This window comes from Coenobita brevimanus, chromosome 95 (assembly GCF_032717465.1).
Source record: "Coenobita brevimanus isolate Jiangsu-jjx chromosome 95, ASM3271746v2, whole genome shotgun sequence".
NCBI classification, from domain to species: Eukaryota; Metazoa; Arthropoda; class Malacostraca; order Decapoda; family Coenobitidae; genus Coenobita; species Coenobita brevimanus.
In genome coordinates, this window is record NC_137048.1 from 10,354,941 (window position 1) to 10,373,788 (window position 18,848).

Here is an 18,848-nt window from a genome sequence, read left to right on the forward strand (position 1 = left end):
AAAAACAACAGGCTTTATAGTTGCAAAGCCTTGGGTTCTTCCTTTTCCGAATAAAAAGATCCATCTCATAATACAAACACTGCGGACATGTCATAAAAGACTTTGTAGTTACTTGTAGAGAAGTTTTGTGGTTAAGTTCTCACTCTCGATTTCTTGTAGTAGGAATTAAAGATGATTACAAGGAGTTGATCTTCATTTATTATCTTCAGAGAAATCTAAGTTGAGCAGGGTATGTCTTACAGAGACAATATAATAAGTAAGTCTAGTTGAGCCCCTCTTATCTGTTCACTCTCTCCACTACCTGTCGGTTCAATCGCTAGCCTCCTTCTGAGCTCTCTTTCCTAAATTCTGGTGAAACAGGGGTCGTGTCACGTGTGTTACACTGTGGTTGGAAAGTTCCAGAAACCTGTGTGTGAGTATGTGTGTATGTCACTAGGCTTTGTTCGCCTGCTATCTCGCTGACACACTACCTACATCATCCCCTGATTCTGCTACTTCCTATCTGTCGTCAACATTTCCTCAGTTAACTTGCAAGATCATTTCCCTTTCCCAGGCTCGCATGGAGCTGTCAATCTATCTATTTATCTATCTATCTATTATGATTTGTAATTATAATATGGACTCATAACATTGCTCGGCCACGCCGCTGGAGGTCCTCTGACAGCAATCATCATTGACATATGCTAATCCATTAGTACATAATATTGATTATAATATTGTGTACATATAATATTTATAGTAAATTGCAATGATTTAGTAATATTACATTTTAAACAAGTTGTATACATATTTGAATAAATGCAATGGTTGTTGTATGACATTTTGTAAGATGTGTATGTATAACAGACATACGCATATAATTATGCAATGGTAATACTCCTAGGTTATACATTACATATTGAGTTATCCCTTTAGTAACGTCTGATATTTCACCTAACTTGTAAGATGATTCTGGTAATACAGAATTGTGGTATAATTGTATGACTTTACATAATATTGTAGTAATATTGTGGTAATACATAATTGTAACATTTTATGAATCGTTACATAATATTGTGGTAATGCATAATTGTGTTGGCCTTATAATTGTAGTTACATTTTGTTAATGCAACTGTTACATAATTGTGTTGGCCTTATAACTGTAGTTAAAGTTACATAAAAGTTACATCTTGTTAATGCAGCTGTTACATAATTGTTACATATTGTTTGTAGTTACATAATTGTAGTTAAAGTTACATAAAAGTTACATATTGTTAATGCAACTGTTACATAATTGTTACATTTTGTTTGTAGTTACATAATTGTGGTTAAAGTTACATAAAAGTTACATCTTGTTAATGCAACTGTTACATAATTGTTACATATTGTTTGTAGTTACATAATTGTAGCAAGTGTAACATAATGCAATCGTTTGTCGTTACATAATTGTTACATATCGTTTGTAGTTACATAATTGTAATAATTGCAGTCCTGACATTGAATCCGGTCATGCTGCGGTCGGTGATATGATGTGCCATGCCACTAGCTTGTGGAGACAACAATTTGCTTTTTGTTTCACTTATAGAAGGAGTTTATGTGGTATTTTGGCATTTGTAGTAACACTTACACTTATTTTCATTTGTTTGTTATGTGATCTTACTCTATTTCTTTTTCTTTCTTTCTTTCTTTTTTTTGTATGTATTGATTTTCTATAGTTTGTTTTTCTTCGCGTGTCTGCGCTTTTTCTTTGTTGTTCATGGTTGCATAATTGCTGGTTAAATCCCTTGGGACCCTTTTTTAAAGTTTAGTTTATCTTGCACAGATATTACTGAAAATGATATTATATAGTCCCATATTTTGTTATTTTATATAAAAAATATATATACACTATATACAGTATTAACTATATACACTGACTTGTTGTTCACTTGTACCTATCGTGGGCAATATGTGTGTCAGCAGTGTCTGGAAATCATTGTCTTCGCGATTGTGTTGAAGATGTTCATTCTTGCTAACATCATTTGTGTTGGCCAATTTTTTTTTCTTTTTTTTCTGGTTTTCCTCGTAAGTTAATTTATCTGTTTCCACAAGGTAGCTTTAATTAATAAATGTTTAGTACAGATCTTTTAATCGCTCACTGAGTAACTGTGATAGTATATTTTCTTTATTACTTTGTAGATGTAATAACGTATAGTTGTGTGTATGAAACACATATTTTATGTAGGTATAAATGGTAACACTCGTTGGTAGTAAATAAATGCTATAATAAATGAATGAATATATACAGTGTAGAATATTTATTGTTGGTGCAAGTATTTAATGATTGAATTATGAAGATAATTGAAGTAGGTATATGTATTTAAGTTGTAACTATACAGCAGGTTTTATATGTTTGTGCAGAAGTTTATTGTCTATCATTGTGTATTGTGTAAATGAAGTAACTATGTAACTCACTAATTTTTACCGTGGTGGGAATGGTGTTAGTGATGGTGCAGGTGGTGAGTTGACTGACGTGGCGTCTTTTCAGCAAGCACGCATGATGACGTCAACTTCCCACACTGGTAGCTGTGGTGAGTGAATGAGTAGCGATGAGTAACTTGAGTGAAGATGAGTGAGTAAGATGAGTTGTGAATATGGACTTGGTATTTGCTTCGTCGTCTTGACCTCTTCACTCCTGCGTCAGCAGTGGAGGTTGGGTGGAGGTAGCAAAGAGAGGAGGGTGAGGTCTGGTGGTTGTGAGTTGTGAGTTGTGTCTCACTCTTCGTTTGTTTGTTTTGTTTTTCTTTCTCGATGTATTCTCGGTCCTTTTCTCTTGTGATTTACTCGTTGTGGGATGAAGACTGCCGCTACTTGTAAGTGTGTGTAGAAGATTATACAGACGACTCGAGGAGTTGATACTTGTAGTTGATTGTAGATGGTTGTAGTTCGTTGGTTCGTCGTAGAAATTGCAAGATTGTTTGTATCAATATATTGTTAAACTACTTGCAAGGCGTCCTGTGACCTCTTCACCTCTAAATCACCGTGATGATCGGGGAGACGGAGGGGGCTGGTTGGAGAGAATACTGTCAGGAGCTGGTTGTGAGTTGTTGGTTGTGAGAGGTATTTTTTTGTTTTCAATTTGATATTTTGTAGGAATTCACTGTTGATTCGTAGACGAGGTTCGTATACGTTCGCTGCTACCAAATGTCATAAATAGACTTAATATAAACTTGTAGAGAAGTTATATATATATTAAACTTGTGGACGAGCGGTTGTTATACTTGAGTAGCTTTGTAAGTAGAACATCTTCGTTCCCATTTGTCATGCAATGACAGGAGAGGTAAAGAATAGTATGGGACTATTTTTATTTGTCTTGGAAATATTAACAAAGTCTCACACACGAGTGAAGTATAAGTTGAGTCCCACTAGCTACCTCCTGTCTCGCTCTCTCTCTCTCTCTCTCTCTCTCTCTTCCATGTTGCTAAGCCCTTCTCCCTACTACCTGCCTGTTCTATGGCTTGTCACCTTCTGCCTCTGCTTCCTAAATTCTGGTGAAACAGGGGTCGTGTCACGTGTGTTACACTGTGGTTGGAAAGTTCCAGAAACCTGTGTGTGAGTATGTGTGTATGTCACTAGGCTTTGTTCGCCTGCTATCTCGCTGACACACTACCTACATCATCCCCTGATTCTGCTACTTCCTATCTGTCGTCAACATTTCCTCAGTTAACTTGCAAGATCATTTCCCTTTCCCAGGCTCGCATGGAGCTGTCTATCTATCTATTTATCTATCTATCTATTATGATTTGTAATTATAATATGGACTCATAACAGACATACATAGTGATCCACCGTGTGCGATAAATAACAAAAAAATGAGAGAGTATTTGTGGAGAAGGGGCGTCATTTCTCGTGTAATTAGGAAGCTTACTAACACATTTTCCTTAGCGATTTATTTTCGGATATGGCTGGTTAATAATCTGTCTGTCTGTCTATCTATTGCCAGACGCCTTAATCCCGTAAGGGGTGGCCACAAACAAACCGCCTCCATGTCACCCTGTCCCCCACCATTTCACTGCCCTGCTCCCAGCTCACACCCCCCTCTCTCATATACCTCTCCACTCCATCCCTCCATCTCATCCTTGGCCTCCCCCTCCCCCTCTCCCCCCCTCCACCTCTCTCACACACACTCTCCTCATCAGTCTCTCACTTTCCATCCTGTCCACATGGCGATGTCACAGTTATTACAGTAACGCAGAAGACGACGACGAAGTGTAATAAGCAAACTAAATCGCTAAGGAAGAGGTGTTAGGGAGCATCCTCTTGTCTGTGAATGTCAGGGCTTACCAGATGTCATTGACTTAGTGACTGACGGTTGGCCAGGAGTATTATTATTATTATTATTATTATTATTATTATTAATTTTTATTATTATTATTATTATTATTATTATTATTATTATTAGCAGCAGCAGCAGCAGCAGCATTATTATTATTGTTATTATCATTATTATTGTTATTATTATTATTATTATTATTATTATTATTATTATTATTATTAGCATTATTATTATTATTATTATTATTATTATTAATTGTTATTATTACTATCATTCTTCTTCTTTTTCTTCTTCTTCTTCTTCTTCTTGTTATTATTATTATTATTATTATTAGGAGTAGTAGTAGTAGTAGTAGTAGTATTGTTGTTGTTGTTGTTACAGGTGTTATTATTATTATTATTATTATTATTATTATTATTATTATTACACCCGCACTCCCAAAATGAGTGTTTATGTTTTTATTCCAGTTTTTATTCCACTTTCATTTGGAAGGGTTAGGGGTCAGCCAAGTGTAGATATGATGCCTGTTGTTAGGGCAGTTGGTCGGAGGTCAAGGTCGCGGAGAAGGTCAAACATTAACCATGAGGGTCAGCCTAAACAGCCTTTGCCCAGTTTAGAGTGAGAGACTAACCAGGAGTGTGTATGTGAGCGAGGTGGAGGGAGGGAGAGAGAGAGAGGGAGACCGAGGGTGAGATGGAGGGATGGGGTAGAGAGGTATATATATGAGAGAGGGGGATGTGAGCTGGGGAGATGGAGTGAGAAACTATCTAGGAGGGTATATGTGAGTGAGGTGGAGGGAGGAGAGGGAGGGGGAGACCGAGAATGAGATGGAGGGATGAAGTAGAAAGGTATATAAGAGAGGGGGTGTAAGTTGGGGGAATGGATAGTGAGAGACTAACTAGGAGAGTGTGTGTGTGTGTGTGAGGTGGAGGAGGGGTGAGAGGGAGAGGGAGACCAAGGATGATATGGAGAGATGGATTGGAAAGGTATATGAGAGATGGGACGTAAGTTGTGGTGGAGGGCAACGAAATGGAAGAGGACAGGGCGATATGGAGGCGATTTGTTTGTGGCCACCCCTTACTGGATTAAGGCGTCTGACTATAGATAGATAGATAGACTGATTGATCTTACGTGAGCCAAAGCTAGTGGAAGGGTTAGGGCTCAGGCAAGGATGCAATAATAATTCTTTTTTTAGGGTAATCAGTCGAAGGTTAGGGGCCATATGCTTGGTGGTTAAGTAAATTCCCTAACACCTCTCCCTTACCGATTTATTCTTCCATATGGCAGGCTAGTATCGAATGTACGCTACTTATGCCGATTAAGGTGATACTGGAATGGTTCAGGTGACCCGGACGGGGACGGCAAGGTGCACTAAGGTAAATAAATCGCGTGGGAAGAGGTGTTAGGGAGCTTCCCGACGAGGCCAGTTGGTGGACACGGGTATTGCACACTCACCGTTTATTCTTCCTTATATATAGTTTAATTATTTTCTTATTAACTACATTATTTATTTATTTATTGATTTATTTAGAGTGTTAATAATATGTATCACTTTGTGCTTCTCCTTCTTCCTAAATTACTCTCTCTCTCTCTCTCTTTCTCTCTCTCTCTTTGAACTGTACATCTCTTCACACACACACACACACACACACACACACACACACACAGCACGAACTCTTCGCTCTCTCTTTCTCTCTCTCTCTCTCTCTCTCTCTCTCTCTCTCTCTCTCTCTCTCTCTCTCTCTCTCTCTCATCTGCACGTAAACAGTGGTAAAATTAGAGTGAGAGTTGACTGTCGCCAGGGAAGAGAGAGAGAGAGAGAGAGAGAGAGAGAGAGAAGGGGGGATGGGGTACTATATCACTTAGGCCAAAACCCCTCCTTCTCACACACTGTCTGGGTCACTCTCTTGTTGTTATTCTCTGGGTCTCGCTTCAGTCAAAAATAAATCAATAATAAATCTAATAACTGGACACAAGAGAATGGCAGTCTTTGTGTAAATCTTGGCCGTCTGGTTTATAATTCTATCCATCTATATCTATCAGTCAATCTATCTGTCTATCTAAATACTGTATCTATGTATATATCTATCGCCAGACGCCATAATCCCATAAGGGGTGGCCGTTTGTCTTTGAGTTAGTTGTTTTACGGAGAGGGGCACTAACCCTCCACCAACTCACTTGCTGACACGTAGGGAACACTTGTGGGTTGGTTATATGGTTACCACCCAGCGTTATAAATGGTTTCCTGGCTTACAGGAAACCATTAGGCTTGTCACTCAATGTAAAGCCACCTGTAAAGGAAAGAAGAGTAATAAAAAGTGACAGGAAAGATGGGAGAAATGGGATGAGAGGTGGACAGACACAGAAAAAGAATGATGAAGGTGAATGAAGAAGTAGGCAGCACTACATCAAGTGAGTGGATGACGGTGGGAAATAGGAAGAGAAGAGGACAGATACATAATAAGAGTTATAGAGGTGAAGGAAGATGTTGACAGCACTACATCAAGTGAGTGATGATGGTGAGAAATAGGAAGAGAGGAGGACAGACACAGAAAAAGAATGATAAAAGGTGAAGGAAGAAGTAGGCAACACTACATCAGGTGAGTGGATGATGGTGAGAGGAAGAGAGGAGGACAGACACAGAAAAAAAAATGATGAAGGCAAAGGAAGAAGTAGGTAGCACTACATCAAGTGAGTGGATGATGGTGAGAAACAGGAAAAGAGGAGGACAGACACAGAAAAAGAATGATGAAGGCGAAGGAAGTAGGTAGCACTACATCAAGTGAGTGGATGATGGTGAGAAATTGGAAGAAAGGAGGACAGACACTGAAAAAGAATGATGAAGGCGAAGGAAGGAGTAGGCAGCACTACATCAAGTGAGTGGATGATGGTGAGAAATAGGAAGAGAGGAGGACAGACAGAGAATAAGAATGGTAAAGATGAAGGCAGAAGTAGGCAGCACTACATCAAGTGAGTGGATGATGTTTATAATTGGCCATATTTAATTTATTTATTTATTTATTTATTTTTTTTTGGGGGGAGACACTTTTTGCTCAATATGATGGAAGAAAAAGGTGCAGGTTGGAAGTTGTGTGTGTGTGTGTGTGTGTGTGTGTGTGTGTGTGTGTGTGTGTGAGAGAGAGAGAGAGAGAGATGACGAGTGAGGGATTGAGGAGAGAAAGCGAGAGGGTAAATGAAAAATGGGGAGTTGGATGATGGGAGGGGGAGAGAATAGAGGAGGGGGTGGGAGAGGGAGAGGGAGAGGGGGAGAGGGATAGGGAGGCAATGGAAGGGTATGGGAGGGAGGAAGAATGATGGAGGAAGTTCAACCATTTATTGAAGACATAACTAGTTCCCTACCCATCATCTCATACTGTCTCTCTCATACCCCTCCCTCCCTCTCTCCCACTCGACTTCCCTCCCTTCCTCTCTCCCTTCTTCCGTCCTTCCCTCCCTCCCTCTTCTTTCTTTCCTCCGTCTCTTTTTTCATTCCACTTCTTTCCTTCCTTCACAATCTTCTCTTCCTCCATCCCTCCCTTCTCCCCTCCCTTCTCTCTCTCTCTCTCTCTCTCTCTCTCTCTCTCTCTCTCTCTCTCTCACCATCCCTCCTTCCCTTTACCACCTTCCTCTTCTCCCTATACTTTTCTCTCCCTCCCTCCCTCCCTTTCCTCCCGTTTTCTCTCCCCCCCTCTCCTCTCCTCCCTCCCTCCCTCCTTCCCTCCCTCCCTTCCTTCCCTCCCTTCCTTCACAAAGCTCCTCTTCTCATTACACTCACATCCGCTGAGGAAGAAGAAGAGGAAAAGGAAGAGGAGAAGGAGGAGGAGAAAGAGGAAGAGAAGGAGGAGGAGGAGGAGGAGGAGGAGGAGAAGGAGGAGGAGGAGGAGAAGGAGGAGGAGGAGGAGAAGGAGGAGGAAGAGAGAGCGGAGTAAGACACGTATTCTCATCCGTTAAGGAAGCTCCCTATCACCACTTCCTTAGCGATTTATTTTGTTTATTACAACTTACTGTCCTCCACTGTGTTACGTAAATCCTTCCAATATCGCCATACACTGCATAAATAACGTACAAAAGGATATTACCCAGCCACATCCAAAAATAAATCGCATAGGAAGAGGTGTTAGGGAGCTTCATTAACCGCGGCTAGTGAGGCAGGAGAAGAGAAGGAGATGAAGGACGAGGACGTGATGAGGATCGTGTTTTGAGTTTGAAAATGTAACACACACACACACACACACACACACACACACACACACACAGAATGCGTTCCCCTTCTGCCAATCTTCTCCATCTTGAGGCTTAAATTCTAGGTGTAAATTCCTGGTGTAAATTCTGTGTAAATTCTGTGTAAGCTGTGTAAATTCTTTGTAAATTCTGGGTGTAAATTCTGGGTGTAAATTCTGGGTGTAAATTCTGGGTGTAAATTCTGGGTGTAAATTCTATGTAAATTCCGGGTGTAAATTCTGGGTGTAAATTCTATGTAAATTCCGGGTGTAAATTCTGGGTGTAAATTCTGTGTAAATTCTGTGCTGAAAGATGGACTTGTATTTAGATATTTTTAAGGCCTTGATGTTGGAGGGGGTAGGGTGAGGGTGAGGGTGAGGGTGAGGGGGTAGGGTGGGGGTGAGGGTGAGGGTGAGGGGGTAGGGTGGGGGTGAGGGTGAGGGTGAGGGGGTGGGGTGAGGGTGAGGGTGAGGGTGAGGGGGTAGGGTGGGGGTGTGGGTGAGGGGGTAGGGTGGGGGTGAGGGTGAGGGTGAGGGGGTAGGGTGGGGATGAGGGTGAGGGTGAGGGGGTAGGGTGAAGGTGAGGGGATAGGGTGAGGGGGTAGGGTAGAGGGTGAGGGGGAATGTAAAGGTAATGAGAAGCCCCATCCTTGTTATTTTTATTTATTTATTATTAATATTTTTTTACAATTTCTGTATGGTGAAGGTGATAAATAAATGAATGAGATGTTTTCCTTCACGTAACACACCGTCCTTTGGGAGAGAGTGGCCGCTGTCTTAATGCTCTGCTTGACCCTGTTAGAGCTATCTCCCTCTCTCTAATTCTTTCTTTTTTCAGATCAACAGCACACTGTCTTCATCGCCTTCATCACACCAGACCTAATGGCAGCGCTGATCAACATCTCTGGTTCCTCATTATCTCCCTCACTCTCTCACTCCATCTGTTAGCTTTAATTGTCTCTCACTCTCTCGCTCCATCTGTCTCTCCCTCCATCTCTTAGCTTTGTCTCTCCGTCTCTCCAGGTGCACAACGCCACAGCTGTTTTTCATCGTCAACTTAACCCTGTCAGACCTGATGCTGGGAGTGTTCAACCTGCCCCTGGCCGCCTCGCTGTTCGTGCACCGCGCCTGGGTACACACGGGCTTCCTGTGCATGCTGTTCCCCTTCCTTCGCTACGGACTGGTGGCCGTGTCCGTCTTTACCGTCCTGGCCATCACCATCAACAGATACGTCATGATCGCACACCCAAGCCTCTATCACAGGTTAGTAAGGGCAGACATTAGATTTATTGATTTCCCCTTCCTTTTGTCTCGTAGATTAGTTACATTAGTCACAACCTACCCTGTTGCAGAGGACCTGGTGCTGGAGAGGACGCCTTCACGTGGTGGCACCGATACGAACGAACGGAGGGACTACCCAGTTATACAAACGCCCCTCAGTTTCCCTCCTATCATCTGAAAAGTGGGTGGTGGGGTGTGGGAAAAGGGAAACTAAGACCTGCAGCCCACCGAGTGTACGCCCAGATGAACCCGTAGCCACAACAACAACAACATCAACAGAAAACATTAGGTTCAAAGCTTTTCCTTAACTCCAGCAGCCCGAGGACGTTTTATTTTATTATCCCTACTACCATTAACTTTTTTCTTTATTCACTTAAGGAATAGAGTGAGTTAGGTGCAGTATTAAGGCACTAGAGTGAGTTAGGTGCAGTATTAAGGCACTAGAGTGAGTTAGGTGCAGTATTAAGGCACTAGAGTGAGTTAGGTGCAGTATTAAGGCACTAGAGTGAGTTAGGTGCAGTATTAAGGCAGTGAGTTAGGTGCAGTATTAAGGCACCAGAGTGAGTTAGGTGCAGTATTAAGGCACTAGAGTGAGTTAGGTGCAGTATTAAGGCACTAGAGTGAGTTAGGTGCAGTATTAAGGCACTAGAGTGAGTTAGGTGCAGTATTAAGGCACTAGAGTGAGTTAGGTGCAGTATTAAGGCAGTGAGTTAGGTGCAGTATTAAGGCACCAGAGTGAGTTAGGTGCAGTATTAAGGCACTAGAGTGAGTTAGGTGCAGTATTAAGGCACTAGAGTGAGTTAGGTGCAGTATTAAGGCACTAGAGTGAGTTAGGTGCAGTATTAAGGCACCAGAGTGAGTTAGGTGCAGTATTAAGGCACTAGAGTGAGTTAGGTGCAGTATTAAGGCAGTGAGTTAGGTGCAGTATTAAGGCAGTGAGTTAGGTGCAGTATTAAGGCACTAGAGTGAGTTAGGTGCAGTATTAAGGCACTAGAGTGAGTTAGGTGCAGTATTAAGGCACTAGAGTGAGTTAGGTGCAGTATTAAGGCACTAGAGTGAGTTAGGTGCAGTATTAAGGCACTAGAGTGAGTTAGGTGCAGTATTAAGGCACTAGAGTGAGTTAGGTGCAGTATTAAGGCACTAGAGTGAGTTTTGTGCAGTATTAAGGCACTAGAGTGAGTTAGGTGCAGTATTAAGGCACCAGAGTGAGTTAGGTGCAGTATTAAGGCACTAGAGTGAGTTAGGTGCAGTATTAAGGCACCAGAGTGAGTTAGGTGCAGTATTAAGGCAGTGAGTTAGGTGCAGTATTAAGGCACTAGAGTGAGTTAGGTGCAGTATTAAGGCACCAGAGTGAGTTAGGTGCAGTATTAAGGCACTAGAGTGAGTTAGGTGCAGTATTAAGGCAGTGAGTTAGGTGCAGTATTAAGGCACCAGAGTGAGTTAGGTGCAGTATTAAGGCACTAGAGTGAGTTAGGTGCAGTATTAAGGCACTAGAGTGAGTTAGGTGCAGTATTAAGGCACCAGAGTGAGTTAGGTGCAGTATTAAGGCACCAGAGTGAGTTAGGTGCAGTATTAAGGCACTAGAGTGAGTTAGGTGCAGTATTAAGGCACCAGAGTGAGTTAGGTGCAGTATTAAGGCACCAGAGTGAGTTAGGTGCAGTATTAAGGCACCAGAGTGAGTTAGGTGCAGTATTAAGGCACTAGAGTGAGTTAGGTGCAGTATTAAGGCACTAGAGTGAGTTAGGTGCAGTATTAAGGCACTAGAGTGAGTTAGGTGCAGTATTAAGGCACTAGAGTGAGTTAGGTGCAGTATTAAGGCACGAGTGAGTTAGGTGCAGTATTAAGGCACTAGAGTGAGTTAGGTGCAGTATTAAGGCACTAGAGTGAGTTAGGTGCAGTATTAAGGCACTAGAGTGAGTTAGGTGCAGTATTAAGGCACTAGAGTGAGTTTGGTGCAGTATTAAGGCACTAGAGTGAGTTAGGTGCAGTATTAAGGCACCAGAGTGAGTTAGGTGCAGTATTAAGGCACTAGAGTGAGTTAGGTGCAGTATTAAGGCACCAGAGTGAGTTAGGTGCAGTATTAAGGCAGTGAGTTAGGTGCAGTATTAAGGCACTAGAGTGAGTTAGGTGCAGTATTAAGGCACCAGAGTGAGTTAGGTGCAGTATTAAGGCACTAGAGTGAGTTAGGTGCAGTATTAAGGCAGTGAGTTAGGTGCAGTATTAAGGCACCAGAGTGAGTTAGGTGCAGTATTAAGGCACTAGAGTGAGTTAGGTGCAGTATTAAGGCACTAGAGTGAGTTAGGTGCAGTATTAAGGCACCAGAGTGAGTTAGGTGCAGTATTAAGGCACCAGAGTGAGTTAGGTGCAGTATTAAGGCACTAGAGTGAGTTAGGTGCAGTATTAAGGCACCAGAGTGAGTTAGGTGCAGTATTAAGGCACCAGAGTGAGTTAGGTGCAGTATTAAGGCACCAGAGTGAGTTAGGTGCAGTATTAAGGCACTAGAGTGAGTTAGGTGCAGTATTAAGGCACTAGAGTGAGTTAGGTGCAGTATTAAGGCACTAGAGTGAGTTAGGTGCAGTATTAAGGCACTAGAGTGAGTTAGGTGCAGTATTAAGGCACTAGAGTGAGTTAGGTGCAGTATTAAGGCACTAGAGTGAGTTAGGTGCAGTATTAAGGCACTAGAGTGAGTTTCCCTAAGCGATTTATTTTGTTCATTACACCTCACTGTCCTCTTCTGTGTTACGTAAGTCCTTCCAATATCGCCATACTCATCATAAATAAAGCACAATAGGATATTAACCAGTCATATTCAGTAATAAATCACCGAGGAAGAGGTGTTAGGGAGCTTCTTTAACAGACAAGAATACGAGCACAAGTTGTTGTTGTTGTTGTTGTTATATATAAGTGAAGCGGTGGAGTGTAGCTTAAACTCACCCATCCCCTGCTGTACACCATCGTCCTTTCGGGGGATAGGGAGAGAGTTGAGGGACGTGTGAATAACTAGGCAGACGACTCCCCCCCTGCTACACCAGTGCCACCATGTGAAGGCGACCCTCTCCAATTAGGCTAGAACAGTATAACAAAGACCACTTCCATCACTGACACCCTCACCTGTTTAGAATGACTAATCTCAGCAGGAAACAGTTTATAATGACTAATCTCAGCAGGAAACAGTTTATAATGACTAATCTCAGCAGGAAACAGTTTATAATGACTAATCTCAGCAGGAAACAGTTTATAATGACTAATCTCAGCAGGAAACAGTTTATAATGACTAATCTCAGCAGGAAACAGTTTATAATGACTAAGCTCAGCAGGAAACAGTTTATAATGACTAAGCTCAGCAGGAAACAGTTTATAATGACTAATCTCAACAGGAAACAGTTTATAATGACTAATCTCAACAGGAAACAGTTTATAATGACTAATCTCAACAGGAAACAGTTTATAATGACTAATCTCAGCAGGAAACAGTTTATAATGACTAATCTCAGCAGGAAACAGTTTATAATGACTAATCTCAACAGGAAACAGTTTATAATGACTAATCTCAGCAGGAAACAGTTTATAATGACTAATCTCAACAGGAAACAGTTTATAATAACGAATCTCAGCAGGAAACAGTTTATAATGACTAATCTCAATAGGAAACAGTTTATAATAACGAATCTCAGCAGGAAACAGTTTATAATGACTAATCTCAGCAGGAAACAGTTTATAATGACTAATCTCAGCAGGAAACAGTTTATAATGACTAATCTCAGCAGGAAACAGTTTATAATGACTAATCTCAGCAGGAAACAGTTTATAATGACTAATCTCAGCAGGAAACAGTTTATAATGACTAATCTCAGCAGGAAACAGTTTATAATGACTAATCTCAGCAGGAAACAGTTTATAATGACTAATCTCAGCAGGAAACAGTTTATAATGACTAATCTCAGCAGGAAACAGTTTATAATGACTAATCTCAACAGGAAACAGTTTATAATGACTAATCTCAGCAGGAAACAGTTTATAATGACTAATCTCAACAGGAAACAGTTTATAATAACGAATCTCAGCAGGAAACAGTTTATAATAACGAATCTCAGCAGGAAACAGTTTATAATGACTAATCTCAGCAGGAAACAGTTTATAATGACTAATCTCAGCAGGAAACAGTTTATAATGACTAATCTCAACAGGAAACAGTTTAAAATGACTAATCTCAGCAGGAAACAGTTTATAATGACTAAGCTCAGCAGGAAGAGAGAGAGAGAGAGAGAGAGAGTTCGTGTGTGTGTGTGTGTGTGTGTGTGTTGGTCTGACAGGTGACGTAATATGGTGACGTATATTATGCTGATTATTTTTGTCTTACGATGTTTTTACTCCTGCCTTTGTTTAGCTTTTGGGTCGTATTCTAGCTGGCATATAGGAGGCTTCGTAACACCTTTTCCTTAGCGATTTATTTTGCATATTACACCTTACCTTTCTATCTATATATCTATTGCCGGACGCCCTAATCCCTTAAGGGGTGGCCACAAACAAATCGCCTCCATGTCACCCTGTTCCCCTCCATTTCATTGCCCTGGTCCCAGCTCACACCCTCTTCTCTTATATACCTCTCTACTCCATCCCTTCGTCTCATCCTTGGCCTTGGCGATTTATTTTGCATATTATACCTTACCTTTCTCTGGTATGGTAATTTTCTCGTTTCAGTATCAACCTGGTTTGTATCAGTAACATACTAGAGAATGAAGAGAGAACCTGTATTTTTTACACAGGAAAAATCATTAGAGAAATTACCAATATGCAGGGAATCGAACCCGGGACTCTCAGGTGAGAGCCAGGCAGCATACCACTACACCACGACCAGGTAAAAGTTACCTCACGTTGTCACAATCTTGTAACCAACGTCCCTCCGCCCCCCACTGTGGGCCTATTGGTAATTTCTCTGATGATTTTTCCTGTGTAAAAAATACAGGTTCTCTCTTCATTCTGACTTGCCGTAAGTGTTTGGGATAGATTAAAAGCATCTACTTGCCCGAGTGCCAGGGGGTTAACTCATCCTCTTGATGCCCACAGTGGGGGGCGGAGGGACGTTGGTTACAAGATTGTGACAACGTGAGTTAACTTTTACCTGGTCGTGGTGTAGTGGTATGCTGCCTGGCTCTCACCTGAGAGTCCCGAGTTCGATTCCCGGCATATTGGTAATTTCTCTGATACTAGAGAATTATGAAGTGTAACGTGCGTCACTAGATTATTAAGGATGATGCGCTTAGGAAAAAATATATATGTATCTCCAGTCCCTTAGAAAACGGGTCTTCCACCTTAGTCTTTAGGGGTGACTCTCCTATTTCACTTTTGCTAAGGCCAGATGCTTTTAGTCGCTAGTGGGAGCTTGTCTAGCCCAGAGTGTTAAGAACTAGTTCATTACCCTCAGGACTCAGGCCTCCCTTTACCCTAACACTTCAGACCATGTTCATAAGCAGTGTCACTGATACTGTTGCACGGCTTTTATATCTGTATCTGGTGCTGGTAAGGGAAGCCTTCATGCGATGGCACCGATATTACAAGACAGCCCTGCTCCCTGGTTACACAAATGTTCCCATTCCCAAAAGACTACAAGAGAAGGGCACATTCCTCCTGCAATCCACTCCATTCGTGTTCAGATGAACCTGTAGTCACAACTACTGTTAGCAGCACTGTAACTGTCAATCATTACCGCCACTGTCACCGCCACTCACCACCCCTATTTTTCCTCAGGCTGTACACGCAGACGCTGCTGGCAGTGATGGTTGTGTCCACGTGGGTAGGTGCCTTTGGGGCCCTGGTGCCCACAGCCCTGAAAGTGTGGGGGACCTTTGGCTTGGACCCCACCATTGGCTCGTGCACCATTGTACCAGACAGTGATGGATACTCACCTAAGTCATTCCTCTTCGTGTTTGCATTCATGCTTCCGTGTGTGGCCATCTGTGTCTGTTATGCAAGGATTTTCTGCATCGTGCACCGTGCAGACAAACGAAGCCACAACAGTGATCAAAGCATCATCAGAGTGAATAGCAAACAAAACAAACAGAAAGGTAGCACTAAGCAGGAAGAAGGTGGAAAGTTGGGTGTGGGAGAAGAGAGGGACAGGGCAGACCCACATGAGGGTGGTAAGGCAGGGGTGCATACACTGAGTGGGACTGTGCAGGTGGAGACACAGGTAAAGCTCAGCTCCAACGCTAGCTCCGTCAGTGTGGAAGTCCTGGAGGGTGGTGCCTCTCCCACCCACCCGGCCAGTGGTCACAGTGATGGCAGAGGCCAGTCACCTTCCCCAGGGGTGAGTGCCACGGTGCTTAGGCCTGAGGTCAATGGGCTGTCCGGCCATCCCTCAGGGGAGGAAGGGGTGGTGTCCTCCCCCATCAGAATATGTCCAACAAATACCCCAGACTCAACTGCCTCTGATGCAACAGGTGAGACGTGGCGGCGGCCGTCAAATGAATCAGCAAAGGGGGCATTTTCAAAGTTGCGTGGGACATTCCGCAGGGCTCAGAGGGGATCGCTCCTGACACGGCAGACGGCACTAAGTCCAAAGGACCAGCGGCTCCTGAAGATGATTCTGGTGATCTTCTTGTCTTTTGTGGTGTGTTACCTGCCCATCACGCTGGTGAAGACATTCAGCAAGGATGACGACCCTGTGTTGAACATCTTGGGTTTGCTGCTGGTCTACCTAACCACCTGCATCAACCCCATTATCTATGTGGTCATGTCCTCGGAGTACCGCCAGGCCTACCTCAACCTCTTTGCCTGCAGTGTTGGCGCTGATGCTGTCAATCGTTCCTTGACTAAGATTTCCTGAAGGTGTGTCAAGGCCATGTCCTACCCCAGCCCAGTGCTCACCAGCCCCACCACCACATCTGCACCAGCCCTGCATCCCACACCTGCCTTCATTGTCTGCTCCTTACGCCTTCCTGAGTCACACCCAGCCCAGCCACAGTTACTTTCTTCGTCAGGCACGTTCTTCCCTCCTGTATGTGTGGCCAGTGGATGAGGCAGGCGTGGTTGGCACTGGGTCGCACTAGTCTTGCCGGGTCTCGCCTGGGGTCACTGGGCAGTATTCTATGTGGCTTTGGAAATTTCATAACACTTCTTCCTTGGCAATTTACTCTTAGCAGTACAAGTTAATGTCCTCCCATGTGTCACTAATACAAACTTAGTCAATATTAAAATGAAGTACTTTTCATACAAGAGAATGCAAAGATGTATTGTGAAAATAAATCACAAAGAAAGGGTGTCTACAAAACTGCAGATGCCTCTTTAAATACGAGCATGATTTAATGGATTAGGATGGTCTTTAGCAGCTCTTCCTTACCAGGTTATTTCTGTGTATGGTGCAAATTTTTATTCTGTGATTTAAGAACTTTTTCGCTTTTAGAATCTCAAAACAATCCATAGGAGAATACCAGGGTGTAATACGTAAGACAAATGTTAAGGAGGTGCCCAAAAGCTTCGTAAGTCGAGGAAAATAATTACGCCTCCTGGAAAAAACACACTTACATAAACATTCAAGTGCTGACAAGTTGACCTGTCTGTCTGCCTCAGGAGTGGGAATACTTAGTATTTTTTTTTAACATTACTTGTAAAATTATTATAGATTTAAGGCTGAATCCGACCTACCAGCTTTGTCGCACGATTTGTTGTGGCTTACCTAAGGGCTTAAATTTGTTCCTGGGGTAGAAAATTCCCCCAGTGATATCTGTAACATTGGCGTGATTATGACTCGTGTTCTGTCTCTTGGTAGGAAGGAGGCGGGTGCAGCCACGAGGACAAATAATTTATGACACAGAATAATGGGGAGAAATGTTATGTAACTATTTGCAGTGGCGAAGCAGATGGAAACAGTGATCTAGAAGCATAGAGACGAGGAGTGATTTTAACTATGTAGTGAAACGTGGCAACAGTGATATAACCGTATGGAAAACAAGGTGGAAACAGTTTAAAAGGACAAACAGTGATTTTACATTACAACAAAGCAGATGGCCAGTGAGTAAGCCTGCGCATCAACAGAGGGAGACATGCAGCTACAGTGAAACATATGAGGGTGATTTACGTATCTGGCTAAACTAAGGGTATGATGCAGACACGATGCACAGGACAGAGAATGAATTTAGGCCCCTCTTGCTCACCCTGGAAACACGAGGGAAGAGTATTTGTGGCACAGATTCTTGGAGCCAACATTTATCCACAACATTCATGGGTGTTGCTACATTGATGTGTCTTATCAGATTTTTAACAGGTTTTTTCTCCTCTTGTGGTTTGTAAAGACTGTATGTAAAGGCTATGAAATTCACACACACACACACACACACACACACACACACACACACACACACACATACACATGTATATATAAAGGGTGATATAGTCCTGCTGGATTTATTAACATTTATCGCATGTACCTGGATTAACATATTAAGGTGCATTTTTTTTCTATATGAAAGGGTAACTAGAGGCCCTTCCAAAGGGGGAATCACACCAACCGCGAGCCGATACACATCTAGCGTGGCTCGGAATATGACCTTGTCCTTGACCTACTTCACCAATTTCGAACTTGTCTGAGATTTTCATCTCCACTACACACCTGTAAAATTTCTTGATGATATCTAGAGCGGTTGCGAAGTTATCGTAGTAAAAGACAGACAGACAGACAAACTGAAAACAATACCAGCTGCACTATCGCGGCTGGTAACTACTGAAATGGCAGGAGTTAGTATATCCAGTGTAATCAGCTGCATCTTAGTTTGTCAAGCAACTTACATGCTGTGTGTGTCTCTAATCTAGGCAGAACTTTGGGGACATTCGGTATACATGAATCTTTATATATACATTGTTCCAGTTTACAGAATTTACATGTGACATTCCTCCTATAACAGCACCTATTGATTAACTTACTTGTATTTCTCGTTGTGTAAAATTTTCTTGGCAAAAGTCGTTGTTTACCCTAAACATTTTCAATAAACGAATTATCCACCTTTTCTTTTTGTGGCGGGCAGATGTCATGGAGTAAAATTTTGGGATACTGAAAT

The 18,848-nt window shown here is 42.4% G+C and overlaps 1 pseudogene; it reads left to right on the top strand.

The window, feature by feature from the left end:
* Positions 1-16,621, top strand: part of LOC145413234 (G-protein coupled receptor moody-like) — a 50,832-nt pseudogene extending 34,211 nt beyond the window's left edge.
* Positions 16,622-18,848: the final 2,227 nt, after the last annotated feature.